A 13,767-nucleotide genomic window follows, 5' to 3' on the forward strand; every position below is an offset into this window, starting at 1 on the left:
TTTTTGAAAAATCATTTTTTGCTCTTCTTTATTGGTGTTACCTTTTCTTTCTTTTTTCCTTTCAATTCTTTTCCTGTGCTTCTGATACTAAATATACGTTAGACTATAAATATTATTTATAATATTTTAAAATATATTTTTACTTTATTTTAAAATATTTATTTAGCCATAAATATTATAAAATATATTTTCATAATATTTGAATTTTTGAAAAACACCTCAAGAGGTGTTTTCACTATTTTGGGGTTGTTTCTATATTTTAATTTATTTTTTAAAAATTATTTTTTTATTTTCGTAAAATAACTTAAATTTTATAAAAATCTGTTTTTTTAAGTTTATTTTCACTTTTTATATATTCTTTTACTTCAAAAATATCCTATTTCTCAAATACTGTTGTCAAACACAATTCCAACTCTATTTGCAATTTCAAAAATATCAAATATGGAGAACCATCATATATTTTTTTATTAAATGCATCTTTTATATAGAAAAAATATTTTAAGCGGGTTATGTTAAGAATTGGATCGAATTTTAAATAGGTTCGGTCCTAAATAAAGTTAAATATTAATTTTAATTTTTAAATTTTTTCTCTAAAAATTAGAATTGTCACATCATTAAAAACTAAAAACTGTAGTTCGAGCTAAAATAGCAATGGAAACTAACTAAATAAAGTTGAGTGACTTTGACGGTCAATTATTATAAGTTGAGTGATCGTTTGTATATTTAACAGATAGAGATAGTATTCTTTATATTTAATATGTTTGTCTGATTTTTGATTTGGCACAAAGATTTTTAAAGTTTTCGATCTTAAATTTTAAAGATATAAAATATATCAAAATATCTTTTTAACTCGTGCGATTTTAAATATGTCACGTGAAAAATTAATAATAAAAAAAAATTGAAATTGACCTAAAAAAAGTGAGACAAATGCAAAAAATACAATGATTATTACATAAATTTAATTTGGTGATAAATTATCTACAAATAAGAACTAAAGAGAAAAGCTTTCATTTTCCTTGATATCACGAGCACGCAATAAAATTGAACGAAAAAGATAAAAAGAAAGAAAATAAAAGAAAAAGTAAATCCCAAAAAAAGAAGAGCAAAAAATGAATGGTGAAAAAAAAAGGTTTACAGTGGAAATGAAAAAGAAAAAGAAAATGCAAAGGGGACAAGGAAAACTGCTTGACAGGTGGGGCCAAAGATCCATTTGTCAAAATAGGAAGTGTCTCATACAACTATGACATGGCGTATGAGATGCATAGTAAAATTTTCCTAATTAAAGAATCAGTGGGTACCCGTTTGTTCCCTTTCTGCATGATAGAACGGACATATATCTTCTTCTATGAGTCCCCAGTTTAGCAACCTATCCTTGGTTCTAATCTTTCTATGCAATGATAGCCAAAGTATGAACACCTGTTTAGGTTCAACTGCACTGCTACATACCAAATTCTTCCAGTTTACATCCTTTATCTCTTTTTTAGTATTCTATAAGCTGCAACAATTTTAAACTTTCCTTTGTGTACGACCTGCTCATTATTGATGACATTATTCCAGAATTTCTCATGTTGAAGATTTTCCTCACCATCCATGAAGCCTGGGCGGGTCTCTCCATATGTTGTAAGCTCCCCCCTTGAATATAGTAAGAGTGGATCCAGGTTATCCACAAGTTTTGTTTGTTCTAACTTAATGCCCAGAGAAGTTTACATATTGCTGCTTGATTCCAAACATTTAAATTAGTGATATTTAGTCCACCTGCCCCTTTAGGTAAACACACTTTATTCCATGTTATTAAAGTTCTTTTAGTAATACTAGCTTGATCATACCACAAGTAACTTCTGCACACAACCTCTATTAACTTTATAACCTTCTGTGGGAGTAGGAGAATTTGAGTCTTATAGGCTTGGACCCCAAATAGGATAGATCGTATAAGTTGCACTCTACCAGCATAAGAAAGACGCTTGGCCATCCAATATATAATACGAGGAGTAATCTTATCAACTAAAGGTTTACATTGCATAGTAGTAAGCCCTTTAGCAAACAATGACACTCCTAAATATTTAAAAGGGATCTGTCCCACCTCATACCCTAACATTCGTATCACATTAGCCTTTGATGTATCATTCACTCCCCCAAAATACACTTGACTTTTGCTGAAATTAGCTCTTAGTCCTGAAGTATTTGAGAACTGGTGAAATTTGTCTCTCATCAATTGAATAGACATGGTATCTCCCATCGCAAATAGGAGTAAATCATCAGCAAAACATAGATGGGTAATACCCAAATTCTGGCATTTAGGGTGATAGTTGACGTCGGGAAAGTCCCTAAGAGTGTCAAGACAACTTCTTAAGTATTCCATTACCATAACAAAGACATAAGGTGATAAAGGGTCACCCTGTCTTATCCCTCTCCATCAGACAACCTTCCATTGACCATAAAAATGTAGCTTACAGTAGTTATATAAGTCATTATCCATCCCACCATCTATATCGGGAAGCCTAACTCCTTCAGCGTTTGTTCAATAAAAACCCATTCAACTGAATCATATGTTTTCTGTAAGTCCACCTTAATCACACATCTTGAAAAGATATGTTTTCTGGTTTAACCCTTAATCAGTTCATGACTCAAGAGGATATTGTTTGTAATTAACCTTCCTGGTATAAATAAAGATTGTCTCTGAGCTATTACATCATTAAGCACACCTCTAATCCTCTTAGAGATTATTTTAGATATGATCTTAAACAAAGTTGTACAACACGCTATGGGTCTATAGTCTCTCATAATTTCTGGTTGGCTGGTTTTTGGTACAAGAACAACTATAGTATTGTTGGCTGCCCTAAGCATTCTGTTGCAGTTAAAAAAATCTGAAACAGCATCATATATATCACCCTTCACCATCTCCCAAGCTTTTTTTAAAATGCAGATGTATAGCAATCAATACCTGGGGATTTGCCTTCTTCAATGCTAAATAGTGCCTCTTTGATCTCCTGCATAGTGACCTCCGCACACATCTTTCTCTGTTGTGTTCTATTAAGGTATAGACCCCTTCTCATGATAGTTAAATCAATCGAGGAAAGTCCATTTGAACGTGATCCAAGCAAATTCTGATAGAATGTCAGTACTTCAACCTCAGTATCTTGATGAGAATGTAAAATCTTCCCATCCATGCTTTTTAGAGTATTGATAGTATTTGATCCAGCTCTATGCTTCATATGATTAAAAAAGAATTTATTGTTACCATCACCAATCCTGATCCAGTGCGTTTTTGCCTTTTGTTTATAGATTTTTTCCTGCACATCTAACCATTTCATCAACTCTTGTTGTCCCCTTTTCTCCTGTTCCAACAACTCTGGCCTACTATTAACAGTAATCTGCATTTGAATTGTACTAAGACTCTCCTGAGCATCTTGAATTCTACTATCGACGCTACCCATTATGACTTTCTTCAGTTGTCTAATAGGATCTTTACACATCTTAAGTTTCTACCACAATTTGTACATCCCAATACCCTATATGGTATGGTTCCAAGTTATTGAAACCACTTGAATAAACCTTGTATCATCTGCTAGCACATTTAAGAATCGAAAAGGCTTTGAAAGAGTCATGCTGGCTAAGGAACCCTCCATGAATATAGAGGAGTGACCAGAGAAATAATTTTCTTTAAATTCTACATTCAAATGTCCAAAGTCTTTAATCCACTTCTTATTTCCCAATGCTCTATCAATCTTACTCCAGATATGCCTATTGTCCAGGTGCAAAATCTTCCCATGGACTTTATGTCAGTAAGGTTAAGCAGGTCATAGACTTGGCCTATATTACTGTAACAGTCACTCTCTCAGTCTTTTATAATAGTCAGATTCTGTCATTTGGACCATACATGTAGTTATGAGTTGACTCCACCCTCTAGCAATTCTATCCACACAAGTGCTAAACTCCTTCACTCTAGTCTCCAAAATAACTGTAAAACTAATATGAAATCTCCTCAAATATCTCCCTAGTTCTCTTTCTTTAGAAGCCCTGTTCATGCCTCTAACATTCCATACTAGACTTTTCATAGAGAAATATGGCTTCTCTCCCCCTCTGGGGGTCGACCAGATACATCCAGGCCCAAAGCTCTCCAATGGTAAGTGGCGAGAAATAATTCTGAGTAATTGTAGTCCTATCAATAGCTTTATGATACATATTGCATAAGTAAGACTACCAGCCATCCTTGTGCCTGCTACCTGAATGAATTCATTATCATTATTCTTAGGAGTGATTTGTACCATTTGAGTATATTGAGTTCCATCCTGCAACTAAATTTTCTTCTCCCCTCTCATTGTAGTAACCTTAGGATCTATAACAGCCTTTTTTTCTTGAGGTACCCACTTAGGAATCAATTTCTTTGGCTCTTGTGGTTTCTCTCGCTTCTGGTAGGCTTGATCATGGTGTTGTTGTTGCCTAGTTGGATGAGCAGCCTCCTTTTTACAATCATGTCTTACTTGCATACAATCGTGGCAATATAGTGGTCGCCAATCATACTCAATTTGTTGTAAGAAACTTTTCCCTGATGGCTCATATACTTCAACCTCATCTACCATCCCCGGTGAGACATCTATTTTCCACCAGTACCCTTGCAAATGATACCCTTGTCTATTTTTTAGTACATTCATTGGCAAATATAGGTCATCCCAATCTACTCGCAATCTTGCTCAATACAGATCGTCCCCAACAATTTCGTGGGAGATTTGGGAGTCTTACCCAAAGAGGCATGGTGCGTGGAAATCTTATTGAAAATCAAAATTAAGCGTCCATTCCTTCAAAATTTAGGGTTTGTTATTCAGTGTATAAGGTCCACCATACAGTATCTCATTCTTATCATCCTAGCACTGAAATCTAGCTATGTACCACCCATCGTCATGAAGAAAAAGCTCAGGGGCTGTAACTTTGTTCCATATGCGTGCTATGTAGCTGGTCATATAAGCATAACTAGGCTTTGCCCCCATTATAAAGAGAACCAAAGCATTTTCCCATATTTTTGTTTGTTGAGCTATCTCATTTTTCTTAATTTGAACCACTGGTTTCCCATCTACTACTATCGGAATGATAAAATCAAGTGACATACTATTCGTCACCGAACGATTGTTCATGAACAGTCCAAACCATTCTTTATTTCCCCCTCCGCAGGCTCTGTTTCCTTCCCCAAATCCAGATTCCGTCTAGCATTAGTGATAACTTCTCCTTCCATAAACCGGTGTTTTACCCTTATTAATTCCTAGCACACTCACTTGGATCTCATTCCCCTCCTGCTCCTTCGTAATCGTCGTCTCTTCTTCTTATAGGGCTTTTTTCACCCAAAGATTGATACAATAACCTCCAGAACTTGATTCGCCAGATTTTTCTTTACTACCTCTGAGTTACGTGGTCTTCCTCACCCTCATTTAGCCATGGAAACCCTTTCGGGCGCACATTAGTAGAGAGGCGCTAAGCGTGCACCGAGAGAGGTATTAAGTCGATAAGCCCTTGCTATGTTTTCAGTAAGATTGTTGTTGCAGTCTAATAGCTCTTTTACTTACGTGTTATTTAATTATTAAAGACTCCACCAATAAGTATTTTGTGAAACGGTCAAATTATTTTTAATGATGCGTGTACTATTATTTTTTCTTTTTAACCATTTTTTTGTTTGAACCTTAAGTAGCCATGTTTAACTAAATACATAAATTTAGTCCATTGCATTCATGAATCAAAATGATCTATTCTCTGCTCATTTTTCTAGCTCAAAAATATTTATTTTAAATAATATTACTTCAGAAATTCAATATTAAATGCTGATAACTAGTTTTAATTATATATTGTTAATATTAAAGAAATATTTTTTAATATTTAAAAAACATCTAATTACTAAAAAAAATATTATAAATTATGTGTTGTATTTAATAATTTTTAATAATTTAAAATAATATTAAATTAAAATGAGGTAACAAATAAATTGAAATTGAACATCACTTTATATTTTTATTATGAACTATAGAAGAAAACTGTTTAGATCCACTATAAGTAGGTAGATATGTAGCAAAATTCAGTCACATCAATATTACATTTCTGAATGTTTGCCTCTTCATGCTTTTAATTACTTCGATCGGAACTCGCCTCGTAAATTTTAATAAAAGACTTTAAAATATACAAATATACACAAGAAAATAATAACTTAGAGTTATATTTTTTATTTTCATATGCTTGTTGTTTTGAATGTAAATGACATAAATAAAACTAAAGATTAATTGTACTTAATAAAATGTCATTAGTGTGTTTGCATTATATTATCTTCGATATAATTATAAAAAATATATTTATTAATATAAAGACTTGAGTTATTTAATTCAAAGTTCTAAAATATTTTAGTAGCTCACCCATGAGCCACCCCTAACAATTCTCTATCTTTCTTCTATGACATATTCAGTTATAGCTTAAAGTAAATTCTTGAATCTCAATCTCTCCCCAAGAGGAACTGGAAAAAGTTGATGAGACCATTACGCCTTTTGAAGATGTTACTTAATACTCTTAACCTAAATTCATTAGCAGAGTTGATGGTCTTATTGTGGTCATTTCTACTTAATATATACTTTGGAGCACCATTGCTACGTACGTACTTTTCTCCTTGTAGCCTTTAAAAAGTATTTACTCAAGTAGAATTATGATAAGCTAGCAATGAAATGTGATTAAGTGATGACATCGATCAAATCTAGCATCTGCCTTTTTAGCTTGTCTTTCTTATCCAAAAAAATTTAGCAATACTTGATTTTCTTCCACAACATTCAGCCTAGCTCCTCCATCACTAATTTCATCCAAAGAGGAAATAATGTCGCTGATTTTGTATATCAAAATAAATTAAATAATAGAAGAATCTTTTGCGGACGTACAGCAGACTGAAATAATACATAGTAGTGATATTAAGACTCAAAAATTTGAAAGATCCTATTTAATATAAGCATAATTAACAGTCAAATCATTCACTAGTTGTGAATTGTTTCTTCCTCTATTGCCTACCAGTATCTGATTGCATCTTTGATATATATGATATTGATATCATTCACCTTGTGTTGAATGGGCAAAGTAATTGAGATACAACAGAGGCCAGTGAAAGCAGATACAAATTTTTTCTTCTGCATCATTGCATGCAGTACTGGTCAAGATTTTTCTGTTTTGGAGATTGACTCGTGTGTGTGAGGCTCTCATTATTAACAACAGTCCAAACAACTTAAGGGGGTGTTTGCTCTTCCACACGGGAGTAATTTATGGCATGAGCTGACTGATGTTACAGTTGATGTTTGCTTCTCACAAAATAAAGTCAAGGTATCCAAACAAAAGTTCTGCTAGCTGCTTTAAGCTTTGAATAATTCTCTCTTTTTTCCCCTAATCATTGCAATTTTTCCTCAAAGTTTTTAGAGTTGTCCCAGGACAAAATATACTTCAGAAAAGCTTCTTATATATTTGCAATGCAATGCCTGCACACATTCCTTTGAATGCTAATATAATTAATAGCAAGTAAATCAGGTCATTCATACGTGTTTAACATCATACAAGTAAGAAAAATATTCCAGTTTATACCTTAGCTTGTTTTTTGTTTCAAATATGTTCATGGATCTACAACAACAACAACAAACCCAGTAGATTCCCACATAGTGGAGTCTGGGGAGGGTAAATGTACGCAGTCCATACCACTACCTCCGAAGAGGTAGAGAGGCTGTTTCCGATAGACCCCCAGCTCAAGACAAAGGACCATAGACAAACGTCACAAGCATACGGCATGATAAAAAAAACACAAGGTACAACAAACACAAAAATATATTACGTAGACCAACAGGGGACAACCCCTACCCCCAACCCTAGCACTACCAGCCAAGCTACACCAAACTCTCCTAACTACTGCATGTGACTCGACCACACACCTTACCCCTCTATCCTAATACTCTTCCTCAAAACCTTCCTATCGAGGGTCATGTCCTCAGTGAGCCGTAACTGTTCATGGATCTATCCCTTTTAAATATGTCGTGGCATTATTATCTGAGACGTTTAGTTGATCTATGTATGTATGCTTTATGCTTTCAACTATTTAATTTGTTCTAAACTTCTGATCATCCTATGTACACTTTATATCTTGGATTGTTGGTTAAAGAATTTAATGACTTGCTACTGTTACGGTAAACATGTACTAATATATCTCTAATTTTCTACATTATACATCCCCATCATGATTTTTTCATAAGAATTTCAAGCACGCGCATCTAAGGTATAGTTGGTACTTGGTAATTAGAGGGGAGGGGGACTATCATTAGCGTTGGGTCATATAGTAGTCAATAATTTCAGAAAATTAAAAATGCATGTATAATCTTAAATATTGCATATATTATAAGTTCAATTCTTAGCATTTTCCCAAATTTTAATGTTTTGCCGTTGCCTATTTTTTTCTTTTTGTTTGTTTGTTTGTTTGCTTTTTTTCTTTAGTTCTTTGAGAGTTTCATCCCCAAACTTTGTAGTAGCAAGTAAGAGACATGTTTATGTTATTTAAAAAAATAGTTTAGCATTTAGTTATGTCCTGACGCTTTCAATTTTGAAATCCATCTCTGTTATGTTGATTGTAATATAGCAGCGATTCTAATAGCGATGCTCCCAGATGGTGTTTTTAAAATTAAGAGAATTTTATTAAGTTCTTTCAAGATTATTCCTATTATTAAATGAATATATAAAGTGTATAACTCACATTTATACTTTTAAAACATAATTAATAAAGCTAATTTGGTAAAATAAATATTTAATTAATATTTTCTTAATGGATGTATCAAGTTCTTATAGGCCATCTAATATGAAACAGAGGGAGAGGGAGTAAGTTCAAAACTCTTCGTTGCTCATTTTTTTTTTTTTTTGTTTCCTAAGATATCCCATAGCTGGCATTCTTATGGGCCAACTAGGGATAGGGAGTAAGTTCAAAACTCTTCGTTGCTGATATTTTTATTTTTTTGTTTCCCAAGGTATCCCATAGCGGGCACCGTGAAATTAATACTCTGTTCCTCGGTCAGCGCATTTTGCGGTAGGGAACTGGTGGCCACAGAGTTTGCTCTATTCGCTAGAGGCAGGGATCAAACCCCCGACCTCTTGCTTAAAGAACATAGCACTGAACCACTATGCCAACTCTGATGGTTTCGTTGTTCATTTTACTCACCTCTATATCCATCCTTATACGTGTTCCTTTGACACCATTCATTTACTTCCTCCGTTTTATATTAGTTGACCTTTTTACTAAAAATATTTGTTTCATTTTAATTGTTCAAATTCTAAAATCAAGAGAAGTTTATTGTATTTTTTCAACATCACCCCTATCATTAAATGACTATGTAAAGTATATAGTCAAATTTATATATTCAATGCATAATTAATAGGGTTACTTTAGTAAAATGAACATCTATTAAATAATCCCTCCGTTTCATATTAGTTGACCCATATAGACTTGGCACACCAATTACAACTTATTTAGTCATTTAATAATAAGAATATTATTGAAAGAACATATTAAAATCCTCTTGATTTCATCAATGAAACAACTAAATTGAAATAAATATTTTTTTAAAAAAAGTCAACTAAAATAAAACGGAAAAAAATATTGAAAAAATTTCAGAAATAACAACTCTTTAGCCTTAATTATAACTTTTATAGCAACAGTTTCATAATTACGAAAAGTAGCAAATTATATTTTGTATTTAAGTAAAATATTGCTATATAAATATATATACAAATATATATGTATTACTCATAAATACATATGTCCAACTGAAAAATACACATTCTTCCATTACTATGAAGTGGGTAAAATATTGTTACTTTTACTATAAGCTATAATTTTAAAAAGTGTTGTTATTTATTGTAATTATAGTCTTAAGGATGTTAGTTTCTCTAATTTTTCTAAAAATATTTTCTTAAAGGAAGTAGTGTCAGACATCGGTCATACTCCATAAAAAGAGTTATTTTTTGTATTAATTAAACTAATCAGATTAATTTAACATATATATAGAGATTTGGACAACCTCTTGGTTATGAAAGATAACTTGATACTCTCGTTAAAAAAAATATTTATTAGGATTATATTGTTAATTTTATTTTATTAATTATATTTTAAAAATATAAAATTTATTATATACATTTTGTTTAGTTATTTAAAAATAAAAATAGCAAAATATTTCTTAATTTTATAAAAGATATAATTAAATTAAAATATATTTGAGTACTCTTTAAAAAAAGATCAACTATTTTTAAACGACTCTTATGATTGACTTTTTAGCATAACCAAAAACAGTGCTTAATTAAAGCAAGGGAGAAAGCACATTTAAGCGCCGTTAGAAACGTGACACCTTTATTTCTCCTTTTTAGGAGAATAAAAGAGCATTATTTATTTTCTTAGCATTTTATCTTTGAAAGAATATCTCTTGGTTCCACTAAAAAGTTGTACTTTATACATAAACTTTTTTTAGAAGATATTAATCGTGATGCAAGATTTGATATTCTGCCTAAAAAGTTTTTTAAATAATTTGATCAATTGATATACATAGAATAAACTCTCTCTAAAAATATTGCTTTAGTAACTACATTTTAAACACTATAAGATTGTTATGGGAAGAGAAAATATTGTTAATTATAGAAGTTTAAAACTTCTCGGTGCTCATATTTTATTACGTAGAAATATATTACTCACATATATATCCGTCTTTATAGGTGTTTATTTGACACCATTCATTAAATTAAATTAAATATGATTAGCTAGTGATTGAAGTGTCACAAACTGGTAATACTCCATAAAGAGCTATGTGTTGTATTAATTAAACTATAAAACTAATAAGATTTGATAAATCACTCAAATTAATTTAGCATATCATAGAGATCAGGACAACCTTTTGGTTAAGAAAGATTTCTAGTGAATTATTATTAGTGATTAGCATTTAGCATAACCACAAAGATAGTGTACTTAATTAAAGCATTGTAGAAAGCATGGTTAAGTGCCTTTCAAAATGTGAAACCTTTATTTCACCTTTTTAGGAGAATAAAAGAACATCGTTTATTTTCTTAGCATTTCATCTTGAAAGAATATCTCTTGATTCCACTAAAAAGATGTACTTTATTCATAAAACTTTTTTTTTAAGACATTGTTTAATCGTGATGCTCGAAAAAGACAAATGCATGTTGCGAATGTATAGGTTAGTATGAGACTGCTCCTTTCTTAATTAGAAGTCTTGGGTTCAAGCCTGATATTGAAAAAAATTTCAGTAGAGAGCGCTTCCCTCCGAATGGGTTCCTACGCGGTACAAATCTGAATTAATCGACCTTCAATGCGGGTTTCGAATACCAGATGAAAAAAAAAAGTAAGAAAATTCAATGCTTATAGCCATATACTAGTACCTTAGGAGATTAACGGGGTAAGGTTTATCGTGACCTTGAATTTTTACGATTACAATTTGAATTATTTGAGAATTATTATAAGATTTGAGGTTGTGATATGGACGGCCTAAATTTACTTTTTTTCAGATTCATTCAATGGGCAGGGGCGAAGCCACCATATGGCTAGGGGGGTCATCCGAATTTCCTTTGATGAAAAATTATATTTCCCGTCTCATTTTATATGTCGTCATTTTCTTTTTGTCCATCCCAAAATGAATGTCATCATTTCTTATTTGGTACTCTCACTATTGCAAAATAGTTAAATTGTTGAACTATTATTTTTCAATATTCAAAATAGATGAATTGTTCATTCTTCAAGAGTCATCTTAGAAATATCTTCTAATTTTACCTTTTTACTTAATGAGGTAATTTAAGTACTTCACATTTTCTATAAAAGTAATTTAACAACAATTAAAAGGATAATAATGAAAAGTAACCTATAATTTATGTCCCGAATAATTTTTCTTAAAATGTGTGTCATACCCCAACAATTCAATTATTTTGAAATAGAGGAAATCATTTTTCAAAGACACAATTTTATTTTTACCCTTAGTGGTTCCACCCACTTAATTAAAGATTGTAATAGTACTTTTTTTAATAAGGATAATATGGTAAATATCATCAAGTCTTTCATTATTTCTTAAACTTCATGTCCGGTCAAACTATGACACATAAAATAGAACAGAGGAAGTATTATTTATATATATGGTTAAAATTATTTTTTATATATATATATATAGCTAATGTTGAACTCCTTCAGCTAGTTTGCGCGCTTTTTTTTTTTTTTTAAATTTATTTTACTGAAAATTTTGACTCCACCTCTCTTAATGGGAATATAATGAATATGTTGTTGTCGTTCAGAATTATTACAAAATGGATGAACTCCTTTGTATTCACGATCTATTCATTAATTGTTTCCCATAAGAAATGTCCTGAAAATCTTTTCTAAATTTCTTTTTTTAAAAAGGCAAAACATTATACTTTTTCTGACCTCTAATTTTCTCTTTCTACAAATATTAAATGCAAAATGATTAAAGATTATATCACAAAACACAAGCTGATACTCTCGTTGTTTTAAAATACTTGATCCTTGATAATATGATAATCAAAATATTTGTTAGGAATTTATTTTATCAAATGAGCCTTGATAATGATGTTTTAAAAATATAAATTTGACTATATACATTTTATATAGTAATTTAATAATAAAAGTCGTATTGAAAGAATACTTGATTTTTATAAAAGAGATAATAAAATTAAAATAAATATTTTTAAGAAGCGGATCAACTAAAACGAAATAAAGAGTATACTAATACTTTTTGAGTTTATATTTTTAGGCTTCAACTAATAATCTCAAGTATTTGATATTTATATAAAAACCTGAATACAACAACAATAACATAACCAGTGTATTTCCATAATATTAAAACCTTAATAAAGATTTAAATTTGTATTGAAAAGTCTCATATTATTAGAATTTAAGTAACATTCAAGGCTTGAAATACGAAAACTTACTACTCCACCAACCTCTGTTAGTAAAATTGGATGTCATAAATTAGTTGCCTACCCATTATAACTGGTAAAACGACAAAAATAGTAGTACTGGGTAAGACCAAAACTGGTACTTTTGAGTTAGTTAGAAATGAAATAAAAATAAAATACTCATATGGAAGTAAAAGTGGGGAACAAGTGTTAATTGCAGAGAAAGGAGGACATTACCAAGTTTGGTAAAATAACCCAAATATAGTAGAACTGTTTACACGTACGTTACAACTAATGTCCATATCTGTAAATTTGTGGGTCAGCTAACATGTGGAATCTGGACCCCCTATCATTTACTCCAACAATTTCCGTTGTTTCTAACTATGATACTTATTATATAATTATGTCATGTGAAATACAACCACTGGACTAAAAATCATAGATTACTTTTGTTTATTTTTATTTATTCGTGTTTGATTTGATATATATTTTTAATGATTATTTAGTTTGAGATGCATTGAATCTTGATGGATCGAAAGGATGATAGCTCGAGTCTTATAAATTTCTAATTTCATTATTTATTTTTTCCTAATTTGATCATGACAAATCTGGTCTACGTAACATTACTATACCGGGTAAAAAAGTTGTTGCATTTTTTACTTAGACATCGACTCACTGGTAAGTACACTTATAATTAACAACAGAAGTTAGGATTAAAAAAAAAAAAAAGAAGTTGCAGTAAAAAAATAAAAAAGAGAAATTAATATAAATAGTTGTTTAGTTAATAAAATATATTTTATATATTAAACGGAGTGGGAGACG

At 31.0% G+C, this 13,767-nt stretch overlaps 1 long non-coding RNA gene across 1 annotated transcript; it reads left to right on the top strand.

The window, feature by feature from the left end:
• Positions 1 to 3,874: 3,874 nt before the first annotated feature.
• LOC124897175 lies at positions 3,875 to 6,714 on the top strand. The gene is made up of 2 exons (XR_007053848.1): positions 3,875 to 4,123; positions 6,440 to 6,714. It is a non-coding gene; the product is annotated as an uncharacterized LOC124897175 (long non-coding RNA).
• Positions 6,715 to 13,767: the final 7,053 nt, after the last annotated feature.

The sequence above is a fragment of the Capsicum annuum genome, chromosome 3 (assembly GCF_002878395.1).
Source record: "Capsicum annuum cultivar UCD-10X-F1 chromosome 3, UCD10Xv1.1, whole genome shotgun sequence".
Taxonomy (NCBI): Eukaryota; Viridiplantae; Streptophyta; class Magnoliopsida; order Solanales; family Solanaceae; genus Capsicum; species Capsicum annuum.